Source organism: Coregonus clupeaformis, chromosome 35, assembly GCF_020615455.1.
Source record: "Coregonus clupeaformis isolate EN_2021a chromosome 35, ASM2061545v1, whole genome shotgun sequence".
Taxonomy (NCBI): domain Eukaryota; kingdom Metazoa; phylum Chordata; class Actinopteri; order Salmoniformes; family Salmonidae; genus Coregonus; species Coregonus clupeaformis.
In genome coordinates, this window is record NC_059226.1 from 28246881 (window position 1) to 28267191 (window position 20311).

At 40.3% G+C, this 20311-nt stretch overlaps 1 pseudogene; it reads left to right on the forward strand.

Moving 5' to 3' along the window:
* Positions 1–20311, forward strand: part of LOC121551812 — an 88575-nt pseudogene that overhangs the window by 50049 nt on the left and 18215 nt on the right.

A 20311-nucleotide genomic window follows, 5' to 3' on the forward strand; every position in this document is an offset into this window, starting at 1 on the left:
TCAGGCTGTATCAGTCTCTTCCTCAAGTGAAATGACCTGGAGACAATGTTAAATTGCCCTGTAAAATCTCTGGTTTCTCAATGAGTAGCTACTGGATACACTGGATGAGGCAGAATATCACAAAGCACTATATAATTAAAGAGTCCAGCCTCTAACAATCAGACGAACTCTTGCCCTGTCTGGTCAAGCTTTCTTGTTAACACTTGAACAAGTATTTAACAAACTATTCAGAACATATGAATCTGTTCCCCATCTCAGAATTCTCTATTTAATCTCTGTGTGATCTTCCCTGTGAGGAGGAGTTAATGCAAAACTCTGACCTCTTCCATCACTACTTATCTCACTGCAGAGTGGAGGAGCGGGACTGAAGCTCTGACTAGACTGAGGAACAGACACACCATAACTACTAACAGTTCATCATGACGTTTACTATTGTGGTTCTACTGATGACAATAGGCTTGACAGGTGAACACTATTAGACCGTTTTTATTTGATACAGAATTATCACAGAGGTTTTGATTCAAGGTATTTTATCTAGTGTTACTTTGTCTCCACATGTGTTCAGAGTCAGACATTGACTGAGTCTGGAGCAGTTGTTAAAAAGCCTGGAGAATCACACAAACTGACCTGTACAGCCTCTGGGTTCACTTTCAGTAGCTACTGGATGGCTTGGATCAGACAGGCTCCTGGGAAAGGACTGGAGTGGGTTGCAACTATTAGTGATGGTGGTGGCAGCACTTACTACTCCCAGTCAGTTCAGGGTCAGTTCACCATCTCCAGAGACAACAGCAAGCAGCAGATGTATCTCCAGATGAATAGTCTGAAGACTGAAGACTCTGCTGTTTATTATTGTGCCAGAGAGACACAGTGACACAGGAGGCTGCAGCACCGTACAAAAACTGATCAAGCAAGCATTTCTCTTGCTGTGAGAGTCTATGAAACAATTCTGAGCTCTAGTCTCTGTCAACATCAATCCCATCGCCCCACCAACACTAGGAGAGAGCAGACACATACTACTCTAAATTATAACCATCATTATTTGAAAGCATAAAACATACTTGTCATTTTTTGAAAGATAAATACATAAATGTCTTTACAGCCATTCGATAATGTGTGCAGTCATTCAGTCAAAAATAATCATCAATCTCTAGCAGCTAAAACCATTTACTTCATATTGTCTTTCAATTTGGTGAGTTTATTTGAATGAAACCAAATGTCAAATTTCAGCAAACAGAATTAGTACAATATGTAATACAGAACCATGAAGGTCAATAATGTTAAAGTATAGATGAAACAAGTATAGATGACACAAGTATAGATGGAACAAGTATAGATAGAACAAGTATAGATGAAACAAGTTTAGATGGAACAAGTATAGATGGAACAAGTTTAGATGGAACAAGTTTATTGTATTAATCCCAATAGATTATTTAATCCTGTACTTTTCTGAGAAACAATGCTACCAATATGAACTCTCAAAGAACATCTCCATCTCAGGCTCTATTTTAGCCTTTAGAGGGAGGTCTATGCAAAGTCTCACCCCTTTATCCCTTCATAATCAGAAACTCAGCTCTGGCCTTTTAATTATAGCCAGCACTAACTATCACTGAACATTGGAACTGATGACTGTCTGGAGTTTAGTTCTCATGGTGATGTCCATACATAGTAAATCAATCATTACATGGTGACTGAAGAATGAATCATGGTTAAACCCGAAATCAATGTAAATATCACATCTTCAACTGAATCTTGAAACATTTTTGTTTCGCAGGTGTTTGTTGATATATCAGGCTGTATCAGTCTCTTCCTCAAGTGAAATGACCTGGAGACAATGTTAAATTGTCCTGTAAAATCTCTGGTTTCTCAATGAGTGGCTACTGGATACACTGGATGAGGCAGAATATCACAAAGCACTACATAATTAAAGAGTCCAGCCTCTAACAATCAGACGAACTCTTGCCCTGTCTGGTCAAGCTTTCTTGTTAACATTTGAACAAGTATTTAACAAACTATTCAGAACATATGAATCTGTTCCCCATCTCAGAATTCTCTATTTAATCTCTGTGTGATCTTCCCTGTGAGGAGGAGTTAATGCAAAACTCTGAGGTCATCCATCACTACTTATCTCACTGCAGAGTAGAGGAGAGGGACTGAAGCACTGACTAGACTGAGGAACAGACACACCATAACTACTAATAGTTAATCATGACGTTTACTATTGTGGTTCTACTGATGACAATAGGCTTGACAGGTGAACACTATTAGACTGTTTTTATTTGATACAGAATTATCACAGAGGTTTTGATTCAAGGTATTTTATCTAATGTTACTTTGTCTCCACAGGTGTTCAGAGTCAGACATTGACTGAGTCTGGACCAGTTGTTAAAAAGCCTGGAGATTCACACAAACTGACCTGTACAGCCTCTGGGTTCACTTTCAGTAGCTACTGGATGGCTTGGATCAGACAGGCTCCTGGGAAAGGACTAGAATTTATGGCAGCGCATTATGACAGTAGCAATATTGCCTACTCCCAGTCTGTTCAGGGTCGGTTCACCATCTCCAGAGACAATAGCAAGCAGCAGGTGTATCTCCAGATGAACAGTCTGAAGACTGAAGACTCTGCTTTTTATTATTGTGCCAGAGACACAGTAACACAGGATGCTGCAGCACAGTACAAAAACTGATCTCACCCATCGACACACAATATCCCATAAAGACAAAGTGAAAACATGTTTTTAGACATTATTTGAAATGTATTGATAATGAAATACAGACATATCTCATTTACATAAGTATTCACACCCCTGAGTCAATACCTTTGGCGGCGATTACAGCTGTAAGTCTTTTTGGGTAAGTCTCTAAGAGCTTTGCACACCTGGATTGTACATTATTTTCCCATTATTCTTAAAAAAATTATTCAAGCTCTGTCAAGTTGATTGTTTATCATTGCTTGACAGCCATTTTCAAGTCTTGCCATAGATTTCCAAGCCGATTAAGTCAAAACTGTAACTAGGCCACTCAGCAACATTCAATGTCATCTTGGAAAACAACTCCAGTGTATATTTTACCTTGTGTTTTAGGTTATTGTCTTGCTGAAAGGTGAATTTGTCTCCCAGTCTCTGGTGGAAAGCAGACTGAACCACATTTTCCTCTAGGATTTTGCCAGTGCTTACAGCTGTATTCTGTTTATTTTTATCCCAAAAAACTCCCTAGTCCTTGCCGATGACAAGCATACAGTTAACATGATGCATCCACCACCACTCTTGAAAATATGAAGAGTGGCACTTAGTGATGTGTTGTGTTGGATATGCCCCAAACAACGCTTTGTACTCAGGACAAAAAGTTAATTTCTTTACCACATTTTTTGCAGTGTTAATTAAGTGCCTTGTTCCAAACAGGATGCATGTTTTGGAATATTTATATTCTGTTCAGGCTTCCTTTTTTTTACACTGTCATTTAGATTAGTATTGTGAAGTAATTACAATGTTGCTGATCCATCCTCAGTTTTCTCATACTGTATCACAACCATTAAACTCTGTAACTGTTTTAAAATCACCATTGGCCTCATGGTGAAAACCCTGAGCAGTTTCCTTCGTCTCCGGCAACTGAGTTAGGAAGCACGCCTGTATCTTTGTAGTGACTGGGTGTATTGATACATAATCTAAAACCTAATTAATAGCTTCACATGCTCAAAGGGATATTCAGCATCTGCTTTATTTTTATTTATTTTCACGTTTACCAATGGGTGCCCTTTTTTGCGAGGCATTGAAAAACCTCCCTGGTCTTTGTACTTGAATCTGTGCTTGAAATTCACTACTCGATTGAGGGACCTTACAGATAATTGAATATGTGGGGTACAGAGATGGGGTAGTTATTCAGAAATCATGTTAACTATTATTGAACATGGAATGAGTCGGTGCAACTTATTATGCGATTTGTTAAGCACATGTTGACTCCTGAACTTTTTTAGGCTTGCCATAACAAAGGGATTGAATACTTATTGACTCATGACATTTCAGCTTTAAATTTAGACCATGTCCCAAGACCATCTCCCTCAGTCATGACAACCCCTTCCAGTCTCATCCTTTGCTTCCAGAATTGTAGATCTTCCCCACAATGACAGTTATAGAATGTGTGTTCCTTCTGTCTCTCATCTCAGGTGAGTTAACTGGATGTATTTATGTCTAGTGTAGGAGAGAGGAGAGGAGCTGTGCTACTTGGCTGGAGGGTAACAATCATCTAAACTCTGTCTGTTTTTCAGCTGTTCAGGGGCAGTTACTCACCTCCTCTGAGCCAGTGGTGAACAGACCTGGAGAATCAGTAACACTGTCCTGTACTGTGTCTGGAATCTCCATGGGTAGCTACTGGATGCACTGGATCCATCAGAAACCATGGAAAGGACTTGAGTGAAATGGGCCATTTGATGCGAGCACTGGCACTATATTTGCCCAGTCTCTCCAGGGCCAGTTCACCATCACCAAAGACAGCTCCAAAAACCAGCTGTGCTTCGAGGTGAAAAGCCTGAATCGCCATACAAAAACTGAGTAATACTGATCTCAGTGTGCGATCAAAGAGGCGTGTCTATTCTTTAAACACACAAACACACTCTATGAGAGAGCAGAACTACTCAACAGTAGTGGAAAAAACACTGATATTAATATTATCCTGATAAAATAATCCACTCACATTATAACAGTGAAAAGCACATTATTTACATGAACCCAAAGTCAACTGTTTGCAATTCAGAATTCACATTAACTGTTACGTTTTGAGCATCTATTTCGGACAGAACTATATTAATGTTATCAGCAAACACATAGAGGATACACTCAAACTAAATACGGTAATAGACCATTTATTGATCCTTGGGGAAGTCCACAATAGATTCCCAAGAGCAGATAAGCAGTAAACATAAAGAAGTCCAATTCAATACTAATTGTATTGTCTCACATAGGGACATATTCTAGTTTCTGTGCTGTTCAACATTGTATAAAAGACTAAATATATCTAGTCTGAGCATCCCATATGAAACATCTGATAATAACAGAGAGAAGAATGAAGGACAGGGAGGAGAGAATCAGTACTAAGGAATAGAGCTGAAGATCTCTCCCTCTCAGTCTGTATTTAAACCTCTAGAGGGCAGTCTATGCAAAGTCTCCCTCCCATTCATCCCTTTATAATCAGACACTCAGCTCTGGCCTTCTCATTATAGGAAGCTTGGACTGACATTAACGCGAGCCCTGAACTAACTAATACTGAACAATGAGGACTCTCTATAGTTTAATACTTATGGTGGTGTTCATTCAAGGTATGTGTGTGAGTCTGTTGTGTCCACTAGAATCATTCTCAGACAGGCTTTTTCAAATAGTTTTCATTGTGACTGTTATAACTCAATAACAACAGAATTATTCCCTACAGATTAATAAAATGGGATGTGTTCAAACTTAAAAGTTATTTTTTAATTTGATCGTTTGTTAAACATTGTTTGTCATTTTGAATTTTCGCAGGTTTTCATGGCCAAACCCTGACTGAGTCTGAACCAGTGCCTAAATGCCTAGAGTATCCCACAAACTAACCTGTACATATTCTGGAATCTCAACTAGCTCTGACTTTAACTGGATCAGACAGGCTTCTGGTAAAGGGTTGGAATGGATAGCTTCCATATCTGGTCCAAGTGGTAGTAGCATCTACTACTCCCAGTCAGTTCAGGGTCGGTTCACCATCTCCAGAGACAACAGCAAGCAGCAAGTGTATCTCCAGATGAACAGCCTGAAGACTGAAGACTCTGCTGTTTATTATTGTGCCAGAGACACAGTGACACAGGAGGCTGCAGCACCGTACAAAAACTGAGCAAGCACTTATTTTACTGTGAGAGTCAGTGAGACAATTCTGAGCTCCAGTTTCTGTCAACATCAATCCCATCGCCCCACCAACACTAGGAGAGAGTAGACATATCATATTCTAAATTATCATCCAAATCCATAAAATATACCTGACAACCTGTCAACATAACAGTATGAATATCCTCATGAAACTTCAACTGAAAACTTTATTGCCATTCAAAGTCAGTTGACAATGATAAATAACTTTAAACAGTTTCAATAATTTATACAGTCATTCAGTCAAATTAATTATCAATATCTATCAGCTAAAACCCATTTTTTTGGTCATATCTTTCAATTTTGGGAAAATATTTGCATGAAACCAAATGTCAAATTTAAGCAAATAGAATTACAATTTAAGTTTTAATGTCATGTGCACTAGTACAGTGAAATCCCTTTCTTGCAAGCTCCAAACCCAACAATGCAGTAATCAATATCAATGTAGCACAAAAAATAACATAAGGTAGAACAAAAACACACAATAAATAAAAATAATAAAGTAAGAAGCTATATACAGCGTAACTTCCAATATAATTTACAATGTGCAGGGATACTGGAGTGATAGAGGTAGCTATGTATAGGTGTAAGGGGACTAGGCATCATGATATATGATAAACAGAGTAGCAGCAGCGTAAGTGATGATTGTATGTGAGTGTGTGTGCATGTGTGTAGATTCAGTATAAATGTGTGTGCATGTTATGTGTGTGATGGAGTGTCAGTGTGCGTGAGCGTGTAGAGTCCTATGAGTGTGCATAGAGACAGTGCAAAAATAAAAATGTAATACAAGGGTCAACTCCATGTAGCTATTCTGTTAGCTATTTATCTTATTGCTTGGGGATAGAAGCTGTTCAAGGCTGTTGGTGTCAGACTTCATGCACCGGTACCACTTGCTGTGCGGAAGCAGAGAAAACAGTCTTTGCTGGTTGGAGTCTTAAACAATTTTCCAGGCCTTCCTTTCACACCTCCTGATATAGAGGTCCTGGATGGCAGGGAGCTCGGCCCCAGTGATGTTCTGGCCTGTCCTTACCACCGTCTGTAGAGCCATGCGATCGAGGGCGGTACTGTTGCCATACCAAGCAGTGATGCAGCCAATCAAAATGCTTTCAATGGTGAAGCTCCATAACTTTTTTGAGGATTTGAGGGCCCATGCCAAACCTTTTCAACTTCTTGAAGGGCAAAAGACGCTGTAGGGCCTTCTTCACGACTGTGGTCGTGTGAGTGGACCATTTTAAGTCCTTAGTGGTTTGGACACAGAGGATCTTGAATTAGTATAATTAAGCAATAAGGCCAGAGGGGTGTGGTATATGTCCTGGATACAGCCCTTACCTGTGGTGTATTGCCAATATACCAATGTATTTAGAGCAGTAAAAATAAATGTTTTGTCATACCTTTCAGCCAATCAGCATTCAGGGATCGAACCACCCATTTTATAATATTAAATATGGAACCATGACGGTCATTAATGTTAAAGAGTAACGGAACAAGCATAGATGGATCAAGTATAGATGGAACAAGTATAGATGGAACAAGTGTATTGTATTAATCCGAATAGTTTCTGTCATCCTGTGCTGTTCTGAGAAACAATGCTGCCAATATCAACCCTTAAAGAACGTTTCTCCCTCTCAGTCTATATTTAAACCTCTAGGGGGCAGTCTATGCAAAGTCTCCCTCCCTTCATCCCTTCATAATCAGACACTCAGCTCTGGCCTTCTCATTATAGGAAGCTTGGACTGACATTACAACACATTCTCCACTAACTATCACTGATTAATGGAACTGATGACTGTCTGGAGTTTAGTTCTCATGGTGATGGCCATACACTGTAAGTAAAGCACTATACAGTACATCATGGTGACTGAAGAATGTCTGAGTACTTGTATTTGTATTTATTAAGGATCCCCATTAATTCCTGCCAAGGCAGCAGCTACTCTTCCTGGGGTCCAAACACATTAAGGCACTTACATTACACATAAAACAAAAGATAAAACAGTACATCATATAACATTATTACACCACTACATACAGTGCCTTCAGAAAGTATTCAGACCACTTGACTTTTTCAAAATGTTGTTAAGTTACAGCCTTTTCTTAAATTGATTAAATAAATAAAATCTCCTCATCAATCTACACACAATACCCCATAATGACAAAGCGAAAACAGGTTTTCAAATTCTTTGCAAAAGTAATAAATATAAGAAACAGAAACACCTTATTTACATAACTATTCAGACCCTTTGCTATGACACTCAAAATTGAGCTCAGGTCCATCCTGTTTCCATTGGTCATCCTTGAGATATTTCTACAACTTCATAGGAATCCACCTGTGTTAAATTCAATTGATTGGACATTAATTGGAAAGTATACACACCTGTCTATATAAGGTTCCACAGTTGACAGTGCATGTCACAGTGGCCTCCATCATTCTGAAATGGAAGAAGTTTGGAACCACCAAGAGCTCAGGACCTCAGACTGTGGCGAAGGTTCACCTTCCAACAGGACAACGACACTAAGCACACAGCCAAGACAACGCAGGAGCGGCTTCGGGACAAGTCTCTGAATGTCCTTGAGTGGCCCAGCCAGAGCCCGGACTTGAACCCGATCTAACATCTCTGGAGAGACCTGAAAATAGCTGTGCAACGACGCTCCCCATCCAACCTGACAGAGCTTGAGAGGATCTGCAGAGAAGAATGGGAGACATTCTCCAAATTCAGGTGTGCCAAGCTTGTAGTATCATACCCAAGAAGACTCGAGGCTGCAATTGCTGCCAAAGGTGCTTCAACAAAGTACTGAGTAAAGGGTCTGAATACACATGTAAAATAAAAAAAAATATATATATATATTTAACCAGGTAGGCCAGTTGAGAACAAGTTCTCATTTACAACTGTGACCTGGCCAAGATAAAGCAAAGCGATAAAAACAACAACAACACAGAGTTACATATGGGATAAACAAAACGTACAGTCAAAAACACAATAGAAAATCTATATACAGTTTGTACAAATGTAGTAAGTTATGGAGGTAAGGCAATAAATAGGCCCTAGTGCATAATAATTACAATTTAGTATTAACACTTGAGTGAATGATGTGCAGAAGATGATGTGCAAATAGAGATACTGGGGTGCAAATGAGCAAAATAAATAACAATAATGGGATGAGGTAGTTGGGTGGGCTAATTACAGATGGGTTGTGTACAGGTGCAGTGATCGGTAAGCTGCTCTGACAACTGATGCTTAACATTAGTGAGGGAGAAAAGAGTCTCCAGCTTCAGAGATTTTTGCAGTTCGTTCCAGTCATTGGCAGCAGAGAACTGGAAGGAATGGCGGCCAAAGGAGGTGTTGGCTTTGGGGATGACCAGTGAGATATACCTGCTGGAGTGCATACTACGGGTGGGGGTGTTGCTATGGTGATGAGCTAAGATAAGGCGGGGATTTGCCTAGCAGTGATTTATAGATGACCTGGAGCCAGTGGTTTTGGCAACGAATATGTAGTGAAGGCCAGCCAATGAGAGCGTACAGGTCACAATGGTGGGTAGTATATGGGGCTTTGGTGACAAAACGGATGGCACTGTGATAGACTACATCCAATTTGCTGAGTAGAGTGTTGGAGGCTATTTTGTAAATGACATCGCCAAAGTCAAGGATCGGTAGGATAGTCAGTTTTACGAGGGCATGTTTGGCAGCATGAGTGAAGCCTCGAGCCTTTGTTGTGAAATGTAATATTTCTATTAATATTTTTTTCTACATTTGCAAATATTTCCACAAACTGGTTTTTGCTTTGTCATTATGGGGTTTTGTGTGTAGATTGATGAGATTTTTTGTAAATATGAGTGTCCAATCGTTGCCAAATTTGCCTTTTTTAAGGACAAAATAATGTTTAAAAGCCTAGGGAAAAGACTTGTTGGCACGAAAATAGGCATGAATGATCTGTTCCCGAGGGAGATTGCAGATCGGCGCAAAGTTCTGTACCCAATCTTCAAGGAAAACAGATTAAAAGGGAAGCGTGTTGCCCTCATTGTTGATAAACTGTATATTGACAACCAAATGTTCCGCGACACATTGACTACTCCATGGCTATTCTGAAAGTTCTAATAGAGGAGTCGAATAATGGAACACCCAATACTAGTCACGGTAGGGATTGTAATAATAAAACATATTTATAGTAGGTATAGTAATTTATAAAGGGATAAGACAGCATTAAAATAAAAGATAACAAGCTAAATAATACATCTTCAAATACAACTAAATTAGAACACAAGTACTCAATCAACATAGTGGAGATAAAAAAATAGCAAACAGAAGACATAGAAGGCACAGTGTGGGGATATGTGTGGATGAATTGTGATGGAAGGCGTGGTGTGCATATTGGTGTTTGAATAAGTGTTGCGTTAAGTGAGTGAGAAAGGAAATGGTTGCATATCCCAGAACCAACACGTGTCTGAGAGCAGGGGTTGTGAGAGAGAGCTTTCAATTTTGTGCAGATGAAGGATATACATTTTAAAGTATAGTATACATCTAATATATTTTTTATTGTCCTATCATGATGGAACGATCACCAACCCTATATCATAGACACACACGTGAGCGACCCATACACCAAAAATAAGTCCCCATCTGTTTTATGGACCTGCTGTGAGTTGCCTATATGCAGCCAAAACAGGAAAAGAAATGTGGTCAGAGACCTACTTGAGCAGCACCGCCCCCTCAAGATTCTGAGCCTGCCTGGCAGGGTTGGTCCTACAAAGCCAGAACCCCCTGATGGGAGAGCATTATATACAAGGAAATTCTCAAAGCTGCTAATGAGAACCTTGACGACCTTGTATCTAGCCGGTGGGGATTCCGGTGGGGTACCCCCACCCAGGTAGTGGCAGTGCTGGCAACACTGGCTGCAGTAACCCATGAGGAGGGGGTCACACTCGGACAATCAGAGAGGGTGCTTATCATTGTGGCCCAGGTGGCACAAAATAATCAAAGGTCTGACTGCACGGAGATGCTTGGGAAAAATGGTTACAACGGGGGACCAGAGTGTTTGTGTCTCAGGTGAAGAGGGTGGATCTGATCTCCATCACCTAGGACTTGACATAGATTAAATAGATTAATCAATTCTCACATTGTTGTCAATTTCTGCTCAATCTTGCATGCTTTCTCAATCAGCTGTAACTGTTCGTAAATCAGGTCCTTTCTTGAGTTGGGCTCTGGGATGTAACAATCGTTGAGCATCTGATTTTATGGTTGATTGTGGAGGAAAGGGGTTGAGTGTGTTAGAGTATGTAAGTATGTGCGTGTGTATCCCACATCTGTTGCAAGGGGGTAAGGATGTTAGGGAGAATATAGGATGAACCACAATAATTGTTTGCTAAAATAATAATTGCTTGTCAAAAATTTAATGTAATATAATGGCAATCCGGGTTATATGTTAAAATCCTACGCATGAACTGCCGACATTATTACGCAAATTAATTAATAATGATGGAAAATAAGATATGCAAGATATTTGAATAGATATATATTTTTAAATAGTTATATATATATATATATATATATATATATATATATATATATATATTGAGGTGACAGCATTGGAAATGCTTTTGGGTGGCACTGTGTGCAGTTTACGATGGATGGGTCCTGGCCTCTCGGGGCCCTAGGGATCCGGAGGGACGGGGGTGGGATGCCGATCACTGGGATGACGGCTCAACTTGGGATGGGGAGGGGCTTTAGCGGGGGAATTAGTGGAGAACAATTGGAGGGTTACTTAGTAGCAATGCAAATATCATGGTACATATGTAGACACATACGGACACTCAATCATTACGGTATTTTTTAATGGTAAATTTACAAACATATATAATGATAAATAGACTTGAAACTTGTTTCTCATTATGGTGTAAGTAAAGCCAGTTATAATTGTAATGGCTTAGCAGATAATAACAAAAGAAGAACAATATTTACATGGTTCAAAGAGAAGGAATATAATATCTATTGTTTACAGGAAACTCATTCAACAATTCTAGATGAAGTTGCGTGGAAAAAGGAATGGGGGGGGGGGCGAAATATACTTCTCCCATGGGCAAAGAAACTCAAAAGGGGTGATGATATTAATTAATAGTAATTTCGATCTGAATGTACAAATTGTCCAAATAGATACACAAGGTAGATGGATTATTTTAAATATGTTATTGGACCATAAACAGATATGGCTCATTAACCTTTACGGACCAAATAATGATGATCCACACTTCTTTGACAATATATATAATAAATGATCAACCCTGCAAGCAATTCAAGACAATATTATTGTCACGATCGTTATAAGAAGCGGACCAAGGCGCAGCGTTATAACCGTACATATTTTATTGAAGTACACACACGAAAAAAACAACAAACCAAACGATACGTGAAGTCCTAGGTTAACACCAAAATAAACCTTAGGGAACAAGATCCCACAATGACTAGTGAAAACAGGCTGCCTAAGTATGGGTCCCAATCAGAGACAACGAGCTACAGCTGCCTCTGATTGGGAAACACCCTGGCCAACATAGATCTAAACGATCTAGAATGAAAACATAGAACAACTAAACATAGGAAAATCCACACCCTGGCTCAACATTTAAGAGTCCCCAGAGCCAGGGCGTGACAGTGCCCCCCCCCACAAAGGCGCGGACTGCGACCGCACCAACCAAACACAAGAGGGTAGGGGCCGGGTGGGCATTCCGCCTCGGAGGCGGATCCGTCTCCGGCCGTGACCACCACTCTATCTCTACCCCCCCGTAGCGCCCCTGGTCTGGTCTGGCCCCGCAGGCCGGAGCTGGACTGGACACCGGTGGAGCGGATTGCTCTGGCTCCGGTGTGGAGCAGCTGACCGGTGCCGGACCAGGCACCGGTGGAACAAGCACGGACCGTGCCGGGCTGACGATGCGCACCACTGGCTTGGTGCGGGGAGCAGGAATGGGCCGGACCGGGCTGACAACGCGCACCATTGGCTTCGTGCGGGGAGCAGGAACAGGCCGGACCGGGCTGGCGACGCGCACCACTGGCTTGGTGCGGGGAGCAGGAACGGGCCGGACCGGGCTGGCGACGCGCACCACTGGCTTGGTGCGCGGGAGCAGGAACGGGCCGGACCGGGCTGGCGACGCGCACCACAGGCTTGGTGCGGGAGCAGGAACAGGCCGGACCGGGCTGGCGACGCGCACCACTGGCTTGGTGCGGGGAGCAGGAACAGGCCGGACCGGGCTGGCGACGCACACCACAGGCTTGGTGCGAGGGACAGGAACAGGCCGGACCGTACTGGGAACACACACCACTGGCCTTGTGCGGGGATCAGGAACGGGCCGGACCGGACTGGTGACACACACCACTTGCTTGGTGCGAGGAGCGGGACTGGATTTCCTTATAAACCTCCGCTCCCTCTGCTGCCTAACCAGTACCTCTCGCCGTGCCTCTACACTCTCCTTCTCCCTCATGACCAATGGCCCCCGTAACCTGGTGGCCTCCTCTCCTAATCCGCCGATACCTCCTGTAGCTGCCTCCAGCAGCCCCGTCGTCCATGCCGTGTGTCCCCCCAAAAAATGTTTTGGGTGTTGCCTCTCGCCTGTCCGACGACTGCCCTGTTGGCGCCGCTTCTCCTCTCCTGCCTGGGCATTTACTTTTGCCCATGGCCCTCTGCCCGCGAATATGTCCTCCCAAGACCACCATGTGCCCACCTGCGACATCGCCAGCTTCTCCTCCCGGGCATGCTGCTTGGTCCTGTAATGGTGGGATCTTCTGTCACGATCGTTATAAGAAGCGGACCAAGGCGCAGCGTGATAACCGTACATCTTTTATTGAAGTACACACACGAACAAAACAACAAACCAAACGATACGTGAAGTCCTAGGTTAACACCAAAACAAACCTTACGGAACAAGATCCCACAATGACTAGTGAAAACAGGCTGCCTAAGTATGGTTCCCAATCAGAGACAACGAGCTACAGCTGCCTCTGATTGGGAACCACCCTGGCCAACATAGATCTAAACGATCTAGAATGAAAACATAGAACAACTAAACATAGGAAAATCCACACCCTGGCTCAACATTTAAGAGTCCCCAGAGCCAGGGCGTGACAATTATTATGGTGGGGGATTATATAATACTGTTTTAAATAGCTCAATGGACCGTAAAGTGAATCACACCACAAACAATCACCCTCATGCTCTTAAGGAAATCGTGAATGTCATGGATACATTAGAACTAGTAAATATATGGAGGCTTAAATATATTGTCAATCAAGCTAGTCGTCTTGACTTCTTTCTTATGTCATTCTCGTTGGCACCAAAAGTTTAAAAAGTGTTGATAGGGGACAAAATGCGGTCGGACTATCATATATTTGGCATATACATTACTCTTACTGAATTTTCACGTGGGCAAGGATTTTGGAAATTTAATCAAAGCCTATTGGATGATAATTTATTTTTAACGAGGACAAAGGAATTTATAACTGATTTTTTCCAACATAACATAGGTACAGCAAATCCCCTTATTGTATGGGACGCCTTTACATGTGCCTTTAGAGGCCATGCAATTCAGTACAAATCTCGAAAACAAAAGCAATTTACGTCAAAAGAGTTTATACTAACAAAGGAAATAGAAGGTCTAACAGAATAGATAGATGGCAATAAAAACTTTAACATAGAGGCTCAAAATAAATTTGAGGAAAAACAAAAAGAAATGGAGAAACTTATTCAAGAAAGATCAAGTGTAATATATTATAAAAATAAAGCAAACTGGATGGAATATGGGGAAAAATGCACCAAATTCTTTTTTAATCTTCAACATAGGAATGCTAGCAAAAATAATTTAATGAAACTGGTTAAAATTGACAGAGTCACCCTTGATTCACCAAATTATATTTTGAAGGAGGAAACAAATTACTTTAAGAATATGTTTTCATTTCAGTCGCCTCTATCTCCTATAACTGAAGCTAATTGTAGAGATATTTTTTTCAATTGATAATGTAAAATTAACAGCCATACAGAAAGACTCATGTGAAGGTGAAATTACAGAGGAGGAACTTCTGGATGCAATTAAAGACTTTAAGTCCGGGAAAACTCCAGGGTTGGATGGCATACCAGTCGAGGTATACCAAACCTTTTTTGATATACTAAGAGGACCGTTATTAGCATGTTTTAACCACTTCTATATAAATGGTAGATTATCAGACACTCAAGAAGAAGGTCTGATTTCATTATTACTGAAACAGGATACAAGTGGAAAATATAAAGATCCAGTCCATTAAATTCATTCTAATCAGACAGGCTTTTTACATGGAAGATACACTGGAGATAATATAAGGCAAGTACTGGAAACAATAGAACACTATGGAAAATCTGGGTAACCAGGCCTGCTATTCATAGCAGACTTCAAAAAGGCATTTGATAAAGTATGACTGGGGTTTATATATAAATGCCTGGAGCATTTCAATTTTGGAGAATCTCTTATAAAATGGGTCAAAATCATGTATGGTAACCCTAGGAGTAAAATAGTAAATAATGGCTATTTCTCAGAAAGTTTTAAACTGTCAAGAAGAGTGAAACAAGGTTGTCCACTATCAGCATATCAATTTATTATGGCCATCGAGATGTTAGCTATTAAAATCAGATCCAACAATAATAGCAAGGGATTATAAATCCAGGGCTTAAAAACAAAGGTGTCATTGTACGCTGATGATTCATGTTTTCTTTTAAATCCACAACTTGAATCCCTCCACAGCCTCATAGAGGATCTAGATACATTTGCTAACCACTCTGGATTACAACCAAATTATGACAAATGTACAATATTTTGTATTGGATCACTAAAAAATCCAATTTTTACATTACCATATAGTTTACCAATAAAATGGTCTGATGGTGATGTGGATATAATCGGAATACATATCCCAAAGGAAATAAATGATCTCACTCCAATAAATTTTAATAAAAAGTTAGCAAAAATAGATAAGATCTTGCTACCATGGAAAGGTAAATACCTGTCAATTTGTGGAAAAATCACCCTGATTAACTCATTAGTATTATCCCAGTTTACCTATTTGCTTATGGTCTTGCCTACGCCTAGCGAAGAGTTTTTTAAATTATATGAGAAATAACTATTCCATTTTATTTGGAATGGCAAGCCGGACAAAATTAAACGGGCCTATTTATATAATGAATATGAATTCGGAGGACAGGAATGATTAAATATTAAAGCATTAGACCTATCACTAAAAGCTTCTGTCATACAAAAGTTATACTTAAATCCGAACTGGTTATCTAGCAAATTAGTAAGATTGTATCACCCAGTGTTCAAGAATGGCCTTTTTCCCTTTATTCAGATTACAACCTCTCACTTTCAGTTATTTGAAAAGGATATAATCTCCCAAATATCACTATTTCTATTCCTCCAGAAACGACAGAACAAATAATGCAACAAATATTGTGGTTAAACTCAAAGATACTAATTGACATAAAACTTTTTTTTTTTTACAAAAATGTTTAAATAAGGTATAATCTTCGTAAATGATATAATCGGTAGGACTGGTGGAGTTATGAGTTTGTAGCTTGTTTTTGGACACAGGTCCAGGAATGGCTAATGGATTGCAATATTTACCTGGAGCTAACCTTGCAGATAGCATTACTGGGTGATCTGAAAAGTCATAGTCAATTGATCAATAATATAATAATACTTTTAGCAAAAATATTTATTTTCAATTTACAATCTGTAGAAACAATTAGAATAGAAAGGTTCAGAACTTTTGTAAAACATCACAGTACAGTTGAAACATATATGGCAAATAGAATTCCTATATGGATGGTGTTAAGAGATAGATGGGTGGTGTTGAATGGAGTTGAAGGATGGGACTAATAACAACTAACAACAACTAATAACAAGATAACTAATAATGTAAGCATGCTGTGTCAATAATAAGTATATAGGTTGTAGGTTGGGAGCTTTTGTGAAAGAGCACAGTTAGAAAGATATGGCATATAGAAGCAAACCGGATGGACATCATGAAAATGATCGGAGAGGTTGAGAGTAGAAGAAGTTCAGGAGAAAAAACAAACAAAATATAATTATTTTAAAATTGACTGTGTCCATAAAATGTATATAGTAAGTATAAGCTGGAAGTAGAGGCCTAAGCATTGTTGTTCACTAGTGTACTCCAATTAGGGAAAGGGTGGTGGGGATGGAAAGTAATAAAGGGGAATATATATATATTTTAAAGGATATGTACAGTGGGGGAAAAAAGTATTTAGTCAGCCACCAATTGTGCAAGTTCTCCCACTTAAAAAGATGAGAGAGGCCTGTTATTTTCATCATAGGTACATGTCAACTATGACAGACAAATTGAGCATTTTTTTTCCTGAAAATCACATTGTAGGATTTTTAATGAATTTATTTGCAAATGATGGTGGAAAATAAGTATTTGGTCACCTACAAACAAGCAAGATTTCTGGCTCTCACAGACCTGTAACTTCTTCTTTAAGAGGCTCCTCTGTCCTCCACTCGTTACCTGTATTAATGGCACCTGTTTGAACTTGTTGTCAGTATAAAAGACACCTGTCCACAACCTCAAACAGTCACACTCCAAACTCCACTATGGCCAAGACCAAAGAGCTGTCAAAGGACACCAGAAACAAAATTGTAGACCTACACCAGGCTGGGAAGACTGAATCTGCAATAGGTAAGCAGCTTGGTTTGAAGAAATCAACTGTGGGAGCAATTATTAGGAAATGGAAGACATACAAGACCACTGATAATCTCCCTCGATCTGGGGCTCCACGCAAGATCTCACCCCGTGGAGTCAAAATGATCACAAGAATGGTGAGCAAAAATCCCAGAACCACACGGGGGGACCTAGTGAATGACCTGCATAGAGCTGGGACCAAAGTAACAAAGCCTACCATCAGTAACACACTACGCCGCCAGGGACTCAAATCCTGCAGTGCCAGACGTGTCCCCCTGCTTAAGCCAGTACATGTCCAGGCCCGTCTGAAGTTTGCTAGAGTGCATTTGGATGATCCATAAGAGGATTGGGAGAATGTCATATGGTCAGATGAAACCAAAATATAACTTTTTGGTAAAAACTCAACTCGTTGTGTTTGGAGGACAAAGAATGCTGAGTTGCATCCAAAGAACACCATACCTACTGTGAAGCATGGGGGTGGAAACATCATGCTTTGCGGCTGTTTTTCTGCAAAGGGACCAGGGCCGACTGATCCGTGTAAAGGAAAGAATGAATGGGGCCATGTATCGTGATATTTTGAGTGAAAACCTCCTTCCATCAGCAATGGCATTGAAGATGAAACGTGGCTGGGTCTTTCAGCATGACAATGATCCCAAACACACCGCCCGGGCAACGAAGGAGTGGCTTCGTAAGAAGCATTTCAAGGTCCTGGAGTGGCCTAGCCAGTCTCCAGATCTCAACCCCATAGAAAATCTTTGGAGGGAGTTGAAAGTCTGTGTTGCCCAGTGACAGCCCCAAAACATCACTGCTCTAGAGGAGATCTGCATGGAGGAATGGGCCAAAATACCAGCAACAGTGTGTGAAAACCATGTGAAGACTTACAGAAAAGTTTGACCTGTGTCATTGACAACAAAATGTATATAACAAAGTATTGAGAAACTTTTGTTATTGACCAAATACTTATTTTCCACCATAATTTGCAAATAAATTCATAAAAAATCCTACAATGTGATTTTCTGGAATTTTTTTCTCATTTTGTCTGTCATAGTTGACGTGTACCTATGATGAAAATTACAGGCCTCTCTCATCTTTTTAAGTGGGAGAACTTGCACAATTGGTGGCTGACTAAATACTTTTCTTCCCCACTGTATGTGTATGTATGTATGTATGTATGTATGTATGTATGTATGTATGTATGTATGTGTATGTAGGTATATGTATGTATGTATGTATGTATGTATGTATGTATGTATGTATGTATGTATGTATGTATGTGTGTGTATGTGTGTATGTATATAGGTATATGTATGTATGTATATATAGAGAAATCAAACCCTGTACAAAAACCTCCCCACAACTCTGTGCAGGGCCAAAGCTGGAATAAACATGTCCAACTTTTCACAACAACCATAACATTATCTAATTGATTTTAATCTGATGAACAGTATGTCAAATAATGTTTTACTACTTATTAATAACTCTTTGATTAGTTTGGGCTTCCAGCTTTTGCTCTGTCAGGCATTTTGACCATGACAATGATTAAAGCAACTTGCTGAGGACAGTTTTATACACAGTAATTAAGTTCATTTTTATTTATAATTTAAAGTTAAATATACTATTTTATTTTATTTAAAACAAATACATTCTGTAGTCAGAATCCAATAATTGGAGTAGGTGTTAAAATGTTTTATTTTGTAAGTGCGTATGAGATGAAGTAGGTAGCCATTTTCCACCACCGTGGTTTTTGTTATGGCGTGTAACACTGTGAACGGCTACAAAAAAGACCCACTAGAGCAGGGGTGTCAAACGTCCGGCCCGCGGGCCGGATCAGGCCCGCAAACGGGTTTAATCCGGCCCGCGTGATGATTTTGTAAAGTATAAAAATGAGCTGCAATTTTTCAATAAAATAAACTGCTGTTCCAATTGTGTCCACTGGATGGCGCAATAGCAATTGTGTTAAGCAAGCAAACTGTTTATACCGGGGCAGAGCAAATAGGTCAAGCAAGTGCAGCCAGTCCGGATGAGCTACTTTGTTTTGCCCGCGATATTTATTACGGCTTCTACTTTTAACATTATGTGCTTTGGCACCCTCATTGCCCCAATATGTCTCTGTCAAAAAAGAGAAAAGTGGACGCAGAGTGCAGAGTGTTCCAAGAAAAATTCCATCCTTCTATTTATTCACGGAATTGAATGGGAAAGCTGTATGTTTGGTGTGTTCACAGCATGTTGCAGTGCTGAAAGTATATAACCTTCGTCGCCACTATGTGAGTCTTCATACCAACAAATATGACAACTTTCAAGGACAGCGGAGAAGAGAGAAGGTGAATGAACTGTTGGCGGGTCTGAAGAAACAGCAGTCTGTGTTTACTCACAGCCGAGACATCAGTGACGCTGCAGTGAAAGCTAGCTACCTCATTGCTAATGAAATCGCAGTGGCTTCAAAACCATTTAGTGAGGGTGAATTTGTAAAAACATGCATGATGAAGGCAGCGGAGATTGTGTGCCCTGAAAAGCACCAGGCTTTTGCAAATATCAGCCTGACAAGAAACACAGTTGCAGACAGGATATCCGATCTTTCAGTGGATTTGGACAGCCAGTTGAAGCAAAAAGTAAAGTAATTTATTGCATTTTCGGTTGCAATTGATGAAAGCACGACCATTACAGATGTTGCACAACTGGCCATTTTCATCCGCAGAGTTGATGACACATTGACCGTGACCGAGGAGTTCG